Source organism: Felis catus, chromosome A1 (genome assembly GCF_018350175.1).
Source record: "Felis catus isolate Fca126 chromosome A1, F.catus_Fca126_mat1.0, whole genome shotgun sequence".
NCBI classification, from domain to species: domain Eukaryota; kingdom Metazoa; phylum Chordata; class Mammalia; order Carnivora; family Felidae; genus Felis; species Felis catus.
The window spans coordinates 114,099,308-114,119,914 of record NC_058368.1 but is presented as its reverse complement, the minus strand read 5'-3'; the positions used below and the strand labels follow the sequence as shown (position 1 = coordinate 114,119,914).

At 37.8% G+C, this 20,607-nt stretch overlaps 1 protein-coding gene across 10 annotated transcripts in view; it reads left to right on the top strand.

Moving 5' to 3' along the window:
- KLHL3 (kelch like family member 3) overlaps nt 1-20,607 on the top strand; it is a 282,390-nt gene that overhangs the window by 37,185 nt on the left and 224,598 nt on the right. The window lies entirely within an intron of this gene.

The window sequence follows — 20,607 nt, the reverse complement described above, 5'->3', positions numbered from 1 at the left end:
GCTTCAGACTTAATCTCAGGGCTCTCCCTGATTTGTCCAGTCACTTCTGGGACAGTGCAGAAGTGATATTCCCTAGAATCATAGACTCTTTAAATATTAGAGTCCAAAATGACCTTAGAGCCCATCAAGTAAGTGTGGGTCCTCAGTTCTAGTTTAAAGGAACTTAGAGCAATTGTCTAGTTGACCCAAAAACAGTTTGGATGTTTATGTCAGGCTTTAGCATCACTTTCTTTTACAGTTTTATTTCCTGTTGAGAATTCTATCCCTAAAAGACTGTGTGTGTATTGTATGATGTCTGTGTTTATTCTGATTTGTCAGACCATAGAGTGAAGGATGGTGATTTTAGTTATCTTTTTAGCTGCATTACTGAAACCAAATTAGTCAATCTGTAGAACTTTGTTGAGTATTCACTTAGTGCATTCCTTAATTTATGAGGGCTGAACAGCATATTTTAGGTACATAATTTGGATAGCGCTTTGCTTTCTAGGTGCTGATGTGTTCTGCAGGGAGATAATAACAATTTCAAGCACCATGGAAGAACATTTGATAGTTTTACAGTTGTTCTCATTTAACATGCATTTGCATCACCTGAGAATCTTATTAAAATGCAGATTCTGATTTAGTAGGTCTGGGTTGGGGCCTGAGATCCTTCATTTCTCACAAGCTCCCAGATAAAACTGATGCTGCTGGTCTACAGACTACACTTTGATCAACAGTATGAGCAGAATCTTAACATTGGTTAAAATGGGAGGCATGCATAGGGAATAACAAGTAGGTCAGTTTAACAGGATAGAGAAGGTTGGAAAGATTGGTTAGGATCAGATCTCAAAGGGCTTTGAGTACCAGGGTAGGGATTTAGGAGATATATCTCTTGAGGAATCATTGTGGGTTTCTGTACCAGTATAGAATAACATGACAGGGCCTGCACTTAAGGGAGATTTATTTGTCATCATGTATAGGACAGAGCGGATGGAAGTTTCATATTAACTATCAAGTATCAGAGACTCAACTTCTGGCCCTTAATGCCAGTTGAGAAAAAGTTGCAGAAAGGAGAGAGAGGAGAGGGCTGGCAACCAGGAAGCTACCTGTTTGACAGAGTGGCCCTGGGTGGGGTGCTGGGGAGTTGTTTGGTTCATAAATCTCTTTAGTCTGCCCAAATTCTGAGAGATCACCACCAATCCCTTGTTTATTTAAGGATGCAGTCATAAACTATGCACTTGGTAAATTTTTTTTGATAGATCCAATTCAACCAGAATGTATTGAGTGTCAGGTATGTTGCTTGCTTTGCTATCTCAGGTATCTGTGTATTTCCCAAAGGGTCTAATGCCCTTCATCAAAATCATTGTAATATTCATAGATGAAGGTAGGAATTCATCTTGTTTAATTCTCACATTTTACCATAAGGTATTTAAAATAGTATACACAAAGGATTGTTGGTTACAATTGAGGGAAGGAGGGTGGGGGTTAGCTTTAGGGGAGAAGCACATAGATAATGTCGGTTATTGGTATTGTTCCCGTTCTTGGGTTGAATAAGGGGTTCACAAGATTCATTTTATTATTTCCTATAAATAAGGAAATAAAGAAGGGTCAGGCATGTTAATCTATAATTTATAATATAAATTATTATATGTGTTAGGCACCTTAGATCCCTTTAAAAAAAAACACATGCACACCTTTATGATACTGCAAAGTAACATCATGGAGAATCTATCATATCTAAAGGGTCTGCCGAAAGGAAGAGAAGGAAATTAAAGTTGCCATCTCAGCCTGCATCTGTGGAAGGCTTTTCTGTGCAGTATGTCAAAATGCAGATAAACTGAATAGTTTTCCTGTGTCCAGCCTGAGATGTGTAAAATCAGGTAAGGTAATAGCCCCAACAAATACACTAATATACTGCTAATCTAAGTTTCTCTTCTGCTTAGTAATTTACAGAGTACTTTCCCACATCAGAAGAACATACTTGCTTGCCGTTTGCTCAGTGTTATGTCCTTGGATTCTTGCACCTGGGGTCAGAGGTCATTTATTTAAGTATAGTTGACATACAACGTTACACAAGTGTCAGATGTACAACTTAATGATTTGACAAGTTTATACATTATGTTATGTTCACTGCAAGTGTAGCTACCATCTGTCCCATTATATCAGTTTTACAGTATCATTGACTGTAGGGGGGCCTGGTGCCTCAGTTGGTTAAGCATCCAACTGTCACTTTTGGCTCAGGTCACGATCTCATGGTCCTGAGATCGAGTACTGTGTGGTGCTCCACACTGGGCGTGAAGCCTGCTTAAGATTCTGTCTCTCCCACTTCCTTTGTGCCTCCCCCTCTCTTGCTCTCTCTCAAAACAAAAACAAACAAAAAACAGTATCATTGACTGTATTCCTTTTACTCTGCCTTTTATTCCTGTGATTTACTCATTCCGTAACTCGAGGCCTATATCTCCCTTCTTCCTTCACCCATTGCCGAGTCCCTTGCCTCCCTTACCTTTGGCAACCATAACCTCGTACCTCTTAGAATGGCTCAAATCCAAAATACAAGAAACAACAAATGTTGGCAAAGATGTGGAGAAAAAGGAAGCCTTGTGCACTCTTGGTGGGAATATAAATTAGTGTAGCCACTATGGAAAACATTGTGGAGGTTCCTCAAAAAATTAAAAATGGAAATACCATATGATTCAATGATTCTGCTACTGGATATTTACCCAGAGAAAGTGAAAACACTAACTAGAAGAGATATATGTACCCCAATGTTTATTGCAGCATTATTTATAATAGCTAAGACATGGAAGCAACCTAAATATGTATCAGTAGATGAATAGGTAAGGAAAATGCAGTATATATGTATCACACACAGTGGAATGAATATTCCACACCTATAAAAAAGGATGAGATTGTGCAATTTGAGACAACATGGATGGACCTAGAGGGTACTATGCTAAATGAGGGAAGTCAGGCCGAGAAAGACAAATGATTCCACTCATAAATGAATCAAAAATAAATAAATAAATAAAAAGTGGAATCAAACCTATAAATACAGAGAACAAACTGATGGTTGCCACAGAGGTCCTTTTTATGAATGTCTTGAAGGAATTTAATATTCTTAGAGTATTGTCAGACCTAATACTCTCCTGACATTAGATCATATAACATTAAATATTTTTAAATCATTGAAATGACAACATGATATGAAGAAGTATATTCTGGAAGGTCAATTCCCTTTTAAAAATAACAGTGATGTATGAAAACGGTATCCTTTTTGTTATCTGTCATAGTAAATGAGTGGAATTCTGGCCAATTCTACCAAATTTCAGGAATTTTCAGAGAACCAGAATACAATAAAATATAGGCAACACTACAAACTACTCTGAGTATAATTTAATTCTTTTGATTCATAAAGAATTTTTAAGGACTTGGGATGTTTCATGCAAATGAATTTTCCAGAAAATTGAAACAAACCTATGAATGCCAAAGGATTTTTTTGCCAGAACATTTTTAAAAATAAAAGTAGCAGATGTTTAAGGCAAAAATTCTAAAAATTTAGAGCATACAGAAAGTATAAAGTGAAAAGTAGAAGTTGACCCTTTCCAGTCTCCAATTTCTATTACTAAGTTTCTTAGTATCCTTCCAGGTATATAATTATACACATATACAGTTTTGTGTATAATTTTATTATTTCATAAATGCAGTCATACTATATATATTATACCTTGCTTTTCTACTTAATATATTTGGGTTATCATTTGATAGCAGCACATAAAAATCTATTGTTTAAATTCCTACATAGAATTTTTTATGTGATTTATAATATTTATCAATTCACTGTTGAAGAATATTGGAGTTGTTAAAACCATACTTAAGTGAGCATCTTTTTTTTTTTTAATTTTTATTTTAAGTAGACTCCACACCCATTGTGGGGTTTGAACTCACGACCTTGAGATCGGGAGTCACATGCTTTTCCAAAAAAGCCAATCAGGCACCCCTTAAGTGAGCATCTTTATAAACACACCTTTGCATACTTTTCTAGGTATATCTGTAGTAGTGGACTTACAAGAGGGAATAAAGCACATACATTTCACATTTTAATAGTTATGCCTCATTGTCCTGTGTGAAATAGTATATCCTTAATAGTTACTTGAGAATAACTTCCTTATAATCCTCATATGTGGTATTTCATTGTTTCATAGACTTGTATTTATTTATTTTTGTTTGTTTATTTATTTTGAGAGAGAGAGAGAGAGACAGAGACAGAGACAGAGACAGAGAGAGAGAGAGAGAGGAAGGGGCAGAGAGAGAGGGAGAAAGAATCCGAAGCAGGCTTTACACTGTCAGTGCAGAGCCTGATGCGGAGCTTGAACTCATGAACTATGAGATCACGACCTGAGCTCAAGTCAGATGCTTAACCAACTGAGCAACCCAGGTGTCCCTAGACTTGTATTTCTTTAATCATAAATGAACTGGTACATGTTTTGTGTGTTTTTTGATCACTTTTGCTTTTTCCTCTTGTAAAATGCCTGTTGAGAAATACAGTCTTCCAATCTGACCATAGAATATTAGCAATGTATTTTTACATTGCTTTTACAATTAGACTTTTACAATTAGATTTCAGTCAATGTGAATGTTTAACAGATAATTTTTTAGAATCTTGAGATTATTCTCCCTTATTATTTTTTTATCAAATATATTGTCATAGTAAATATCTAACACTGAGATGATGACATTTGGTCTTTACTGTTTGATTTAATGTACAGTTGCACCTTATCCAGACTTAAGCCTAATTTGAGCCTCATGCAAGTTTGGAAAATTCCTATAGAGGGAAGTTCCAGAATAAAAGGATGGTAGTGTTGGAGTTGTGATCGTTGACTTCGCTTACTCCCTACTCTGTCAAAACAGTACATACTTTCCACCCATTTTGGTGAGAAATAATCTTGGAAATAAGTTCGTACCCATGGGTATAATTCTGTATGTTTAGGGTATATGCCTTTTTTTTCTTTTCTTTTTTTTTTGGTGATACTTGCAGTTTCTACCACACCGTGGCTGCTAAGGAATTGTTCAAGAAAAACAACAATAATGCTGGTATTTGGTTTGTCAGTTGTGGCTCAGGGCATCAGTGGGACATAGAGCAGAATTCTTGCTGAGAAATATGATCCTAACTTGATGCTAATTTTATCTTTGTGGTGCAGCTTTTAAATATGAGGACAGCTGGTGTTGGATAAATCTGTCCGCACAAGCTGTATGAGATGGAAATAAAATTAAATATTTGGGGTTAAATCCAAATGCAAAAATGTGGAAATGACTGATGAATATTTTGATATTTCACTTTCTGCATATCGATAAGAAAGATACTCTCTATTCGTTGTGAATTCCTACCAACAGTCCTATTTGAAGCTTAAAATAAGCAGAATGTGAGCATTAAGGTCTACATTTCATGAAAGGAAAAGCTTAATTCTTGTTTTTTACCCTATTCTCCACCCTGCTGATAAAAATGATGGACTCTACATACCTATTTTTGTTAGCAGCCTCTCTTTGTCTTTCTCCCTTGCGTAAAAGATTGCTGCCAATGAAACAGGCCCCTACTTCCACTTGGGTTGGGATAGTAATTCTCTGTGGTCTCTGAAAATTTGCAAATTATGGGAACCCCAAACTCCTAGTAGATTCTCCTCCAGATGACTAAATGTCTTGCTGATTGCTAAGGGATAAATAAGGGTGGTGAGCTCAGAAAACAGTCAGGTTGCTGGCTTTTCTTCAGCTGACTGGATTACTAAGGTAGAAAACCACTAAAAATAAATCAGGGCACAAATTCTCTGCCAGGGGTTGAGTATTGAGATAACTGGTCTTGACTGGTGTTGACATCATCTCTTCTCCTAATGTACTGTGCAAATAAGAACCAGAGTGAGAAACAGATTTGGCCACGGACTAGTGTCGGCACAAGTTTATAGCATTGTCCTGATACACTTACTGTTACTTTTTGTCAGGCTCAGTTAATTAGTTCTTCCAGCTCCTCTAGGAGATAGCTAAATACATCAAGGTGAGAACTTGAAACCAAACTTGGGGCCAATCTCGGGAAGTCACTTGATCTCTTCTAGTTTCAGATATATCTATGCTAGGTCTCTTACACATCAGTTGGGTTTCAGGGTTTCCCCCAGGAGGTCAGATTCTACCAGAATTGGAAAGGTAGGATGATCTCTCAGGAACTCAGTTCTAGGACCTGCAGATTTCACAACAATACAAGTTACTTGACACGGAGTAAAGATTCTTACTGCTGAATTTCTGTTTCTCTTGTTGCTTTGCTTCAGATGTCCTGAGCAGAGCTTTGCTAGTCAGAATTAATCTGTGAATCTCCTTTGAACTTAAAGGAGGGGAAATCCATTTAAATCCCTACCTTCTTTATATCTATCCCTACCCTAAAAAAATTTTTTTTAATGTTTTATTTATTTTTGAGAGAGAGAGAGAGACAGACAGACAGACAGACAGACAGACACAGTACACGTTGGGGAGGGGCAGAGAGAGAGGGAGACATAGAATCCAAAGCAGGCTCTAGACTGTGAGCTGTCAGCACAGAGCCTGACACGGGGCTAGAACTCACTAACTGTGAAATCATGACCTGAGTCAAAGTCAGATGCTTGACTGAGTCATCCAGGCGCCCCAATATATCTATCCCTACTCTTTTTTAGTTTTGTAGAAAGTTGCCTTATTGGTGCAGCCACTCTGGAAAACAGTGTGGAGGTTCCTCAGATAATTAAAAATAGACCTACCCTATGACCCAGCAATAGCACTGCTAGGAATTTACCCAAGGGATACAGGAGTACTGATGCATAGGGGCACTTGTACCCCAATGTTTATAGCAGCACTCTCAACAATAGCCAAATTGTGGAAAGAGCCTAAATGTCCATCAACTGATGAATGGATAAAGAAATTGTGGTCTGTATACACAATGGAGTACTACGTGGCAATGAGAAAGAACGAAATATGGCCCTTTGTAGCAACGTGGATGGAACTGGAGAGTGTGATGCTAAGTGAAATAAGCCATACAAAGAAAGACAGATACCATATGGTTTCACTCTTATGTGGATCCTGAGAAACTTAACAGAAACCCATGGGGGAGGGGAAGGAAAAAAAAAAGAGGTTAGAGTGGAAGAGAGCCAAAGCATAAGAGCCTCTTAAAAACTGAGAACAAACTTAGGGTTGATGGGGGGTGGGAGGGAGGGGAGGGTGGGTGATGGGTATTTGGGAGGGCACCTTTTGGGATGAGTACTGGGTGTTGTATGGAAACCAATTTGACAATAAATTTCATATATTGAAAAAAAAAGAAAAAAAAGAATCAAATCAGATATATTAAAAAAAAAAGTTGCCTTTAATGGGAGTAATACTATCTCCCACTGATTAAGTAATTGATACTCAAAAAACACTTCCACACTTTTATCTTGTGACCTTCAGAACAAGTCTGTAAGGTAGGCAGATGTTATTATACCCTTGTTAACTGCTGGATTCAGTAAAGCTAACAGATTGAGACCTTGGCAGAAGTTGGTATTAAGCCCTGGGAGCTCTGGGATTTCTTAGTCCACTCAACAAGGTCTAGTCTGACCCAGGACCCTCTCTCCAAGTCTGGAGGTTTGTTCTATTTTTTAAAAAATAGTTTATTTAAATATGTCAATAAAAGGGTATTCTCATTAAAGAAGAGTTGAAAATATGGCAGAGAAGTCCAAGAGAAAAATCAACTACATACCTAGTACTCAGAAACACATTCCTTGGGTTTACTTAGGTTTTTGACTGTATCTATGGGATGGAAAGAGAGATCAAATAGATATTCAGTAATGCTTATTCTGTTTCCACCTGTTTCCCTGCATGGAGCATAATGTATGTCATAGACATTTTAGTCTAGCTTCCTCCAGGGGTACCTCACAGGTAGGTAGGTATTGACTCTACACCTTCCAGGCTGAGCTCTAAATGCTGAATCAACATCTCACTGCCATCCTGGTAGATATCAGCTATTCACTATTCTCCTTTTGTTACTCTTCTCTTTTTTTCTACTAAGCTTATTTCCTTTCCCTCTGGCTATATCAGTATAGTTTGTCTTGCTTGTTCCCTACAGTATATCATTTCCAGCCCTAAAATCACCAGTAGCAGTGGGGGCAGATCTTTCTTCAAATTCTGCCTGGCTTCCCCTGGGCAGAGTTAGGGGCCCAGGTAGCATTGAAGAGAATGAGAGCGCTGTTCTTTCTCTGGTCTCCCATGTACCCAGCTTGGCACTCAGAAGGTACATCTGACCAAAGAGGAGTGCTGGGACCTGTAGGCACGTTAACTCCAGATGTTTGGACCCAAGAAATAGTAAATTGCAGTGTAGCTTTCAGTCCCCTCCTGCATTTTTTTTAGTACTTTAATAATAGACACTAGGTAAGTGTTTACTGACAAGTGTGTGAGTGAGTGAGTGAGCGAGTGAATGAGTGTATTTGGTCCTGAGAGTAGAGGTGGGAAGCCCCTGTGCTTACTTCCTATAAATTGAAAGCACCAGGAATGCATTCTTTGTCCTACACCCAAATAACTTTAGTTTTCCTCATCTGTAGCATCACTATGATATGAGAAAACCCAGCCAACCAGCAGCCTTGGTGTCAGAGGTACTCACAGCTTCCACGTTGTCTGCTTTCCAGGTCCTGGTGTCCCCATAGAAAACACCCCTTGAGGCTGGATTTGTTTGAGGTAGATCCCTGCTCTCTGGCAAGGAGGGGCATAAACTGGAATGACAGCTGTGTGCAAAGAGGCTAGGGGATCAACTGGAAGGGATGGGGAAGGGTCTCCCTATTCTGCTCTATTTGGTGCAGCCCCGGCTTTCACCTAACCATACTTGGGGAGTGTGCATGCTTGTGTGTGTCCTCCCAACAAAGGGACCAAAAATATGTGACCCTGAGTTAACCACTAATAATTATACATTGAATCTAAATGAAAATGAGAAAAAGGCAGGGCAGAAGCCAAAGTCTCATGGTAAGTAAAGCATTTTTAGCTGGAATGTAAAGAATTTTGGTATTGGCATTTCAGGGAAATTCAAGCTGCCTTTTCCCTCAATCCAAAAGACAGGAGGTAGTTCACAGTTGCTTGGGTCTGGATTACAATTTTACTGATTTCAGAAATCTAATAATAATCTTAGCATTGGCTTTGATGGAAGATCTGTGCAGGATTGTAGATCTTTATGGAAAATTATTTTTTTATTGAAAAAAAACATTTTTTTCTCGGAAGTGAGACTTCTGTGTTTTTTTTTTTTTTTAATGTTTACTTATTTTTGAGACAGAGACAGAGCATGAGCAGGGGAGGGACATAGAGGGGGGAGACACAGAATTTGAAACAGGCTCCAGGCTCAGAGCTGTCAGCAAAGAGTCCAACATGGGGCTTGATCCCATGGCTGATGAGATCATGACCTGAGCCGAAGTTGGATGCTTAACCAACTGAGCCACCCAGGTGCCCCTGAAGACTTCTGTTTTACACACTTTTGGTGGATGTGCTTTTGTTTGTGTGTTGCATTGATCAATACCCTTAAATACAATAAAAATAACTTAGGCCCAATAAGTAGAGAAACTTGATGTTATCATGAGTAAGCAGAATACTTCCTGACAAGTATAGACTTCATTGTCTGTAATATATTATATGATTAAATATAATTTAATCAAAGCAACCTTTGAGGACCTACTGTGTGCTCCGTACTGGGGAGCTAGAGAATCCTGTAGAAGAGCTAGCATGAGGAAGAAGCATAAATTTCATACTGCATTTACAGTAAACTAAGTGTATCCTGAATGCAATGCTTAGTAATTCTCAGTTACACTGAGTAAGTGACCCTTAAGTAAGTAATACAGGGTTGCTGCAATACAGTAAACTAAGTGCAATTGGTCACAGACCCTCTTCCCCGCCAATGATACAAGAATTTTAAAAGCCATTCAACTCAACCAGTGTTTTTTGAACATCTCATGGAGGGCAACTATTTTGTTTTGTTTCATAGCTGCAGACTACTTCTCCCTCTGGTTCCAGTCAGTTTAAAAATGAAATGATGCTTGTGGGTCATGACAGAACCAGAGGGGAAGTCATATTTCTGGTAATAGTGCAAAAAGGCAAATTATCCTGGAGTGGTTAGTTAGAAGTACGGTCTTCTTCATCAAGAAAGGCGTGTCCCAGAAGAGAAGTAATTTATGTGATGTGATCATGAGTGCTGATGGCTTGAAGGGCTCTGTTACCTGTAGGAATCTCTAACTCAGCATCTGGCCGTTGGAAACTGGTTGTTGTCAAGCTGTCAAAGATCAAGACAGGCTTGGGGCACCTGGATGGCTCAGTTGGTTAAGCATATAACTCTGGCTCAGGTCATGATCTCACGGTTTGTGAGTTCGAACCTCACATTGGGCTTGCAGAGCCCACTTTGGATCCTTTGTCCCCTTCTCCCTCTGCCCCCTCTTGCACTTGTTCTCTCTCTCTTTCTCAAAAACAAATAAACATTAAAAAAAAAATCCAGACAGGCTTTAAGTCTTCTAAACCAATTGCTCCTTAAAAAAAGTTGTTGTTGTTTTTTTAAATAAACAAGGACCTGAAATCCAAGAAAGAGAAGCCATTTGATAAGGTAGTAAATTACCTTGAATGCCAGAAGAATGTCAGGAAAAAATTAGAAATCTGAGGAAAAAAAATCACTGAGTATCTTTTAGAATGCTAGGCATTGACTAGTGCATCCTTCCAAGTTATCCAGTTTATCTTTCATTGTCTTTGAGCTGTTGAAGCTCCCTAAAGTTGCAGAAAACGGAGGATAATGCCTACTGTTGTCTATATAAAAACAATCAAATTTTGTCTTGTGGGGATGCAGTTGATCACCATCCCCTGCCACTGCTTTCCCCAAGAAGCTAGTTTTGTATCTCTTAACAAATTCATTTCATTGTTTCTGCCTGCCTCTTAAACCAGTTTTTAATGTTTTACTGGTTATCTTTAATGGGTTAAATAAACCTTTGTCATGTGTTCATTTTCTGTTTGTATGACAGTCATACTTTTACCTTAAAAAATTATCCTCTAACAGGAAGAAACTAGGATTTTAGAAAGAACATTCTGTTCTTTCCTTCAATGTGAATAGAGGCCTTGTTTGCTTGGGGTATCTGAGACAGCTAGACAATTGCTTGTAATTTTTTTCTTATGCTTTTATATATGTTTATAGGACATGTGGACAATATCTTTTTTAAAAAAATTACTGAGACCAGTTTTATGTAATCTAAAACGAATCTTTTATATTTTTAGAACATTGGTTATAAAACTATTTTAAAGGGGACAAATCAGTGACATTTAGTACATTCACAACTATATCTCTCTCTAGTTCCAAACTCCAAAGTAAAACACTTTATCTATTAAGCAGTTTCTCCCTATTCCTGTTTCTTTATAGCCTTTGGCATCCTCTAATCCGCATTCTGTGTCTATGCATTTATCTCTGCTAGATATTTCATATAAATGTACTCTTTCGACCTTTTGTATCTGCGTTCGTAGTGTAATATACTGGATCCATGTGGTAGCAAACATCAGTAATCCACTTCTGGATTGAATAATGTTGGATTGTATGTATATACTACACTTTGTTTATCCATTCATCCATTAATGGATATTGGGGTTGTTTCTACCTCTTGGCTGTTGTGAATAGTGTTGCTGTCAACATACATGCACATCTCACTTGTGGAAGTACCTGTTTTCAGTTCTTTTTGGTATATATCTAGAAGTGGAATTATGGCATCATATGGTAGGTAATTGTTAACTTTTGCAGCATCATATAGTAGATATGTTTAACTTTTGAAGAACTACCAAATTGTTTTCCACAGAGACTACTGTACCTGCCCACCAGCAATGGATGAGCGTTCCAGTTTGTCCACATCCTCTCCAACTGTTCTTTTCCATGTAAAAAGTGAATAGCCACCCTAGTAGGTGTGAAGTGAACCTCATTTTGGTTTTGATTTGCATTTCACTAAAAACTAAGGATGTTGAATATGCTTGTCAGTCATGTGGAATTAAAAAAAATTTTTTTTAAGTTTTTTTAAAATTTATTTTTGACAAAAAGAGAGACAGAGTGTGAGCAGGGGAAGGACAGAGAGAGAGAGAGAGAGAGAGAGAGAGAGAGACAGGCACACAGAATCTGAAGCAGGCTCCAGGCTCTGAGCTGTCAGCACAGAGCCCAATGTGGGGCTCAAACCTGTAAACCACAAGATCATGACCCGAGCTGAAGTTGGCTGTTGAACTGACTCAGCCACCCAGGCACCCCTCATGTGGACTTTTTTTAAACAGTACATCATTATTTGTTTTTAATTAAAATGTTTTTATTTATTTTTGAGGGAGGAGGGAGGGGCAGAGAGAGAGGGAGGCAGAGGATCTGAATTGGGCTCTATGCTGACAGCAGAGAGAATGCTGGGCTCACACTCATGAACCGCAAGATGATGACCTGAGCCAAAGTCACATGCTTAACTGAACCACCCAGGTGCCCCAGTGCATCATTTTTTGAATATGCTAGGAAATGTGGCTATTGAAAAGAAATTTTTGATAACTCCCATTGTAATACAAGTAATTATCCCCCAGTTTATGTTTCTTAATTTAAGATTGTGTACATTGAATTTTATCAGATGATTCTACAGAGAACGTTACGTTTTTTGAACATAAATTGGAGAGGATTTTCTTCACCCCTTATATGATGCTATTTACAAGGTTTTTTCGCAGATCATGCTTGAACCTTCCACAGCATCAAGCAAGTGCTATTAAGGAACTCAGAAAAATATTGCCATGGTGATAATGTCTGTCCTTGTGAAACACTACTGTGTGAGCTGTTTTATACTCTAAAATCTTGCTTGGAGCTTTTAGTTTGTAAGATTTATTTGCTGATAGGCTTTTTAAACGTGGATATACAGTGTATTTTTAATAATAATGATTACAACAAGTAACATTTATTGAACATTTGCTAGGGACCATACTCCATACTAGGCATTTTATTTGGATATATCCTTTAATCCTAGTAGAATTTTAGCTTTGCAGGGTATGATCTTTTATTTCCTGTCCATTGCTGTATCCCAGGCATCTATCATAGTACCTGCTTAAGAGTAAGTGTTCAACAAATGTTATTGAATGAATAAACATCCTTTGAGGTAGTTTCTGTGATTATCTTCCTTTTTCAAATGAGAAAGCTGAGGCTAAGAAATGTAAAGCAGTTTTTCCTAAGATCATACAGATGGCCAGTGGCAGAGCCCAAATCAGAGCCCAAGCAGCCTACTCTAGAGTCTAGACTAAACTAACTACCTTTTAAACCACCGCATTCAGAACAGCACTTTCACCCTTTTGTTCCACATTCTATAGGGTGGCCAGGTATTTTTGTCAAACAAAGAAGAAGCAATTAAATTCATTTAATTTCAAGAAAATATTTGTTAATGGCCATCTGTGTGCCTAGACATTGTTGAATGTAATATTGAGAACTGGGAGATAAGAAAAGGAGATTCTTTTATGGGGTCTGACACTAGCTGCGTGACCTTGAACAAATAACATACTCTGTGTAGACTTTCAGCTCCTCATGTGTAAAATGGAAAAGATGGACTAGATGATCTAAGCAATAAAATATAACTTTAAGAAATAGCACGGACAAGGCTACATTGAACTTGCTTGCTGGGGATGGGATGTGGGTGGTGGGAGATGTCAATGGTTTATATATCTTAATCTTTAATCTAGAAGGAATGAAAAAGAGGAAAGGCAACAAAATGGTAAATATATGATGGCAGTGCTAGAGTGTATCATGTAGAAGAGAAAATAAAAGCAATTATCCAAGTAACAAGGAAGTGTCAGCTCACCTTTAATTTTGAGAAATGAAATTTACTTCTATCCTGGCCCTTACCTTTGAGAAGTATAGTAGCCTGAAGTTATTTAATATTTTATACTTTTCGACACTTCGTGCCCTGTAAATCTGCTGAGAAGTAGTTTGGGGATATTTGGAAAAATCAAGGGCTTGGCCAAGATTATACAATTGTCTAGTGATTCTTGATTATTTATTTATAAAAATTTAAATTTTTTAAAATTTATTTATTGTGAGAGAGAAAGAGAGAGAATGAGAATATGTGCAAGCTGGGGAGGGGCAGAGAGAAGGAGAGAGATTATAAGCAGGCTCTGTGCTATCAACATAGGGGCCAAAGCGAGGCTTAAACTCACAAACCATGAGATTATGACCTGAGGTGAAATCAAGAGTTGGTTGCTTAACTGAGTGAACCACCCAGGTGCCTCATCACTTTTAAATACCCTAGTCTGTCTTACCATGAAATTTGAAGGAAATGTCCAATTACTATTTTTTAATATTGTAAAATTTTCTCTTTAATTTGCTTAATTAAAAAGTCTATATGCCTCATTATAGTTTTTCCTTGGCTTTCTAGGAGTGGAGGATATTGTCTAATAAAACAGATAATAGTAGGATAGCAGAACTTGAAAAACAATGTGTTAATTTTTTAAGGAAAAAAATCTTACAGATAAAACACACTTTTAAAGGCTCACTTGTTTTATATTTTAAATTTGGGTGAATGATTATGCTTTTTATTCTGCAAAGTTTAGCCAGTAAGTACACTAAACACCATTAGATGCCTGATGTGTACAAAGCACTACCCTAGATGCCAAAGAAATTTAAATATGATCCTTGTCCTCAATCTTATAAACATTATGAAACCTCTACAACCAACCACATCATGTGATAGAATATTATGAATACCTTGAGCGAAATCTAAAGTGTTAAGTCAAGAAGATGCCCCTTAAAGGGGCACCTGGATGGCTCAGTCAGTTGAGCATTCGACTCTGATTTTGACTCAGATTATGATCTCGTGATTCATGAGATCAACCCCACATCACACTCTGCACTGATAGTGCTTAGCCTGCTTGGGATTCTCTCTCCCTGTCTCGCTGCCCCTCCCCCACTTGTGAGCATGTTCTCTCTCTCCTTCTCTCTCTCAAAATAAGTAAACTTAAAAAAAAAAAGATACCCCGTTCAGCTACAGTGGTTGAAAAAAGCTTCACGAGGGGTGCCTGGGTGGCTCAGTTGGTTAAGCGTCTCACTTCTCAGGTCATGATCTCTCGGTTTATGAGTTTGAGCCCGTGTTGGGCTCTGTGCTGACAGCTCAGAGCCTGGAGTCTGCTTCAGATTTTGTGTCTCTCTCTCTGCTTCTCCCCTGCTCACATTCTGTCTCTCTCTCTCTCTCAAAAATAAAACATTAAAAAAGAAAAAAAAAAGCTTCATGGAAGAGGGGATACTGAAACCAAGTGTTGAAGGATGTATAAAGTGTGAAGGTGAGTTAGTTGGGGGAGGGATATTAATAGGTAGAGAGAATAGTTTGAACACAGGCTCAGAAGGAAATTTAGGATGTATTTGGGGAACTGTAAGTATTTCGTGGGAATAGAAGTGAATTGGAAGTTGTAAATACGTTTGTACTCCCTGGTAAAAAACTGTTAGAAAGATTCATCCAACATTGGTTTCCTGCATGTCTACTATCAATGTTTCTTTCCCATTCCTGCCCCACTCCAAATAAAACAAAATAATAGACAGTTAATTTCTTCATGTAGCAAATATTAAGTACCTGCTCTATCCCAGATGCTTTGCTAGGAGCATAAGCTCTAAAGATAAACTAGACACAGCCCTTGTCCTCAAGTAGGCCACAGACCGGGAGGGAAGACCAACTCTTAGTTAGAAAAGGGATACATATAAAGTGCCCATTTTATCTGAAATGGGGCCACCTTGAAAAAGAATGATCTTGGCTGAGCTGGGCTGATGGCTTGAGCTCTGTTTTTAGCCCTTGGGAGCAACCTCAGGATGTGTGGCATACCAGAAGAACAGCTGCATACTATATTCTGACAATGATGAAAGTGGCACCTCCGTTTTTCCAGAGCCACAGCAATGACTGTCCCTGGAAAGGAGAGCCAAGCTCTTTCTCTCCTGGCTTATGCTGTTGGGCACATTGTTCCATAGAATTTCAGAGGGGAAGTTTCAGAAAGGATATGGAAAGGAAAGGGATAAGAAAATAAACTATAGAGTACTTTGATTTAAAATTATATACAGAATTCAACCATTGGTGTCTCTTAGATGCATCAAGATATAATAATAATAATGATAGATGATAATTACTTTGTGCTAGGCACTATGATAAGGGCTTAACATATATTACCTAATTTAACCCATATAGTAGTCCTAAAAATTTGCTGTTACATTCATCACTTTTTAAACTGAGGCTTAAAAGATGAAGTAACTTCTCTACATCACATAGCTCATAAGTGGACATAATGGAAAGTATATTGGGATAAGTTTTATATTTCATATTTTATAGAGAGAGATGAAGCAGAATGATGTCAAGCCAAATTTAGAATCCATATCTCAATTTTATAACTCTTGAACAATTTTTATTTTGTAGTAGAAACTTTCAAACATATGTATCAGTTAGCTTCTGTGATTACCTATTTGTGGCCAGTCTTATTTTATCTGTACCCACTTGTCCCCTATTATATTCATATGAAGCAAATATTAAACATCATATGATTTCACTTGTAAATATGCCAGAATGTTTCTCTAAAAGATGACTTAAAAATAATCCTAATACCATTACTACACCTAAAATTAATAATGATTCCTTAATACCATCAACTAGTTTGTCTAGTTTGAATGTAAATTTCCAATTGTTTTGTAAGTGTCCTAATTTTTTCTCACCGTTTATTTGCTTGAGTAAGGATCCATGTAAGGTCCACACATGATAATACATTGATAAATGTATGTATGTATGTGTGTGTGTATGTGTGTGTGTATATATATATATATATATATATATATAAATATATATATATATTTATATATATATATATTTATATATATATATATTTATATATATATATATATGTATGGTTTTGGAGAGAGAGAGAGAGCACAAGTGAGCAAGGGGCAGAGAGACTCCCAGGAGGGGCAGAGAGAGAGAGAGAGAGAGAGAAAAGCGGGGCTCGCCCAAAGTGGGGCTCATGTTTTACCCAAAGTGGGGAACGTGCTTGCCTGAAGTAGGACATGAGCTCACCAGATGTGGGACTTGAATTCAGGAACCATGAGATCATGAACTGAGCTGATGTCAGATGCTTAACAACTGAGCCAGCCAGGTGCCCAATACATTTTTATATCTGAAGTCTCTTTTCATCTATAGCTTGCCTTCCACCTTTTAAATTTTCTTGTAATTTAAATTGTCAAAAAAGCTAGTTGTTTGTCCTACAGAGTTTTCTGAAATTTTGATTTTATTGATTGTATCTCTGTGGTATAGTTTAAGATATTCCTCTGTTTTATGTATTTCCTATAAATTGGTAGTTATATCTAGAGTTTTGATCAGATTCAAATTTGATGTATACTTTTTTGCAGGACTACATCGTAAATAATGATGTGTCGCCAGGAGGCACATAATTTCTGATTCTCTCTTTCATCGTGATGTAAGCAATCATTGATGCTTAGTGAATTAATTTATTTAGGATTGCAAGGCCTTCCATTTCCAGCCATGATAGAGTATAAGGACCTTCAACAAGTAAAAAACCCAGCAAGATACATAGAACAGTATTTTAGGCATTGGACAGCAGGTATCACATGATTGTAATCTTTAAAGGAAGGCAAATGACATAATTTCTGGATTCTTATGAAAAATTACAGGACATGCAAAGAAACAGGATCATACAGTCATAACATGGATAAAATTCAATTAATAGAAACAAAATATAGAAACGAGAGCATAGAGTGAGTAGACAAAGATATTAAAACTGCTATTATAAATATGCTTTACTTGTTAAAGTGATAGAAGAAAACATGAGTATAACAAGGAGAGAAGATGGAAGATACAAAACAAAAGATCCAAATCTAGAAATTAAAAATATTTGTGATGAGAAGTACTTTGGATGGGATTAATAGATTAGACATAGTAGAAGAAAAGATGAGACACTTGAAGGCATAACAATAGAAACTATCCAAAATAAAGCACAGAGAAAAAAGACTGAAGCAAAGCAAAGCAAAACAATGAATAGAGCATCAGTATGCTGTGGGACAATATCATGTAATTGGAGCTGGAGAAGGGCAGTGACACCAGAAAAATATTTAAGGAAATAATGGCACATAAAAAGGATCTGGAGACCTCTTTCTCTGTTGTGATGACAGATAAGGTAGCTTCTCAGCAGGTAAAGAATGGTTTCATTATGAACAGTCAGAAAGCTCTAATCTACAGACTGACCCTTTTAGAGGTCTTCTATTTTCTCTCCTTGTTATACTTATGTTTTCTTCTATCAGTTTAACAAGTAAAGCATATTTATAATAGCGGTTTTAATATCTTTGTCTACTCTATGCTGTCATTTCTGTATTCTATTAATTGAATTTTATCCATGTTATGACTGTATGATCCTGTTTCTTTGCATCCCCTGTAATTTTTCATAAGTATCCAGAAATTATGTCATTTTCCTTCCTTTAGATGACCTTATACATGATAGGTACATGTACAAGGCACTGCCTTCCTCTTAGGACCTTAATGGAAAAATTGTGATGTTTGTTTTTTATCTTCCTCTTTTTCCATCCTTGAATCTCTCTTACCCACTCTTTTTTTGGTTGGGGGGGGATGTTCTGGGTACTTTATTGATGGTATGTGAGAAGGTAGGCCTTAGGCCCCTCATCTTCTTCAGGGGGTCTGGGATGGAAACTGTAGAACTTGGGAGATTCTCAGTTTGTTGGGGGAATGAATTGGGGCAAGGACTCTCCAGCAGCTTAGGGCCTCTTTCTTCCTCTTGCTCTCTCTGGGACTGGTGGTGTAGGGAACTCTTTTTTTTTTTTTTTTTTTATTTCCAATACCAATTCTGATTTTTTTTATATGAAATTTATTGACAAATTGGTTTCCATACAACACACAGTGCTCATCCCAAAAGGTGCCCTCCCAAATACCCATCACCCACCCTCTCCTCCCTCCCACCCCCCATCAACCCTCAGTTTGTTCTCAGTTTTTAACAGTCTCTTGTGCTTTGGCTCTCTCCCACTCTAACCTGTTTGTTTGTTTTTTTTTTCCTTCCCCTTCCCCATGGGTTCCTGTTAAGTTTCTCAGGATCCACATAAGAGTGAAACCATATGGTATCTGTCTTTCTCTGTATGGCTTATTTCACTTAGCATCACACTCTCCAGTTCCATCCACGTTGCTACAAAAGGCCATATTTCATTTTTTCTCATTGCCACGTAATATTCCATTGTGTATATAAACCACAATTTCTTTATCCATTCATCAGTTGATGGACATTTAGGCTCTTTCCATAATTTGGCTATTGTTGAGAGTGCTGCTATGAACATTGGGGTACAAGTGGCCCTATGCATCAGTATTCCTGTATCCCTTGGGTAAATTCCTAGCAGTGCTATTGCTGGGTCATAGGGTAGGTCTATTTTTAATTTTCTGAGGAACCTCCACACTCCTTTCCAGAGCGGCTGCACCAATTTGCATTCCCACCAACAGTGCAAGAGGGTTCCCGTTTCTCCACATCCTCTCCAGCATCTATAGTCTCCTGATTTGTTCATTTTGGCCACTCTGACTGGCGTGAGGTGATACCTGAGTGTGGTTTTGATTTGTATTTCCCTGATAAGGAGCGACGCTGAACATCTTTTCATGTGCCTGTTGGCCACCTGGATGTCTTCTTTAGAGAAGTGTCTGTTCATGTTTTCTGCCCATTTCTTCACTGGGTTATTTGTTTTTCAGGTGTGGAGTTTGGTGAGCTCTTTATAGATTTTGGATACTAGCCCTTTGTCCGATATGTCATTTGCGAATATCTTTTCCCATTCCGTTGGTTGCCTTTTAGTTTTGTTGGTTGTTTCCTTTGCTGTGCAGAAGCTTTTTATCTTCATAAGGTCCCAGTAATTCACTTTTGCTTTTAATTCCCTTGCGTTTGGGGATGTGTCGAGTAAGAGATTGCTACGGCTGAGGTCAGAGAGGTCTTTTCCTGCTTTCTCCTCTAAGGTTTTGATGGTTTCCTGTCTCACATTTAGGTCCTTTATCCATTTTGAGTTTATTTTTGTGAAAGGTGTGAGAAAGTGGTCTAGTTTCAACCTTCTGCATGTTGCTGTCCAGTTCTCCCAGCACCATTTGTTAAAGAGGCTGTCTTTTTTCCATTGGATGTTCTTTCCTGCTTTGTCAAAGATGAGTTGGCCATACGTTTGTGGGTCTAGTTCTGGGGTTTCTATTCTGTTCCATTGGTCTATGTGTCTGTTTTTGTGCCAATACCATGCTGTCTTGATGATGACAGCTTTGTAGTAGAGGCTAAAGTCTGGGATTGTGATGCCTCCTGCTTTGGTCTTCTTCTTCAAAATTCCTTTGGCTATTCGGGGCCTTTTGTGGTTCCATATGAATTTTAGGATTGCTTGTTCTAGTTTCGAGAAGAATGCTGGTGCAATTTTGATTGGGATTGCATTGAATGTGTAGATAGCTTTGGGTAGTATTGACATTTTGACAATATTTATTTTTCCAATCCATGAGCAGGGAATGTCTTTCCATTTCTTTAAATCTTCTTCAATTTCCTTCATAAGCTTTCTATAGTTTTCAGCATACAGATCCTTTACATCTTTGGTTAGATTTA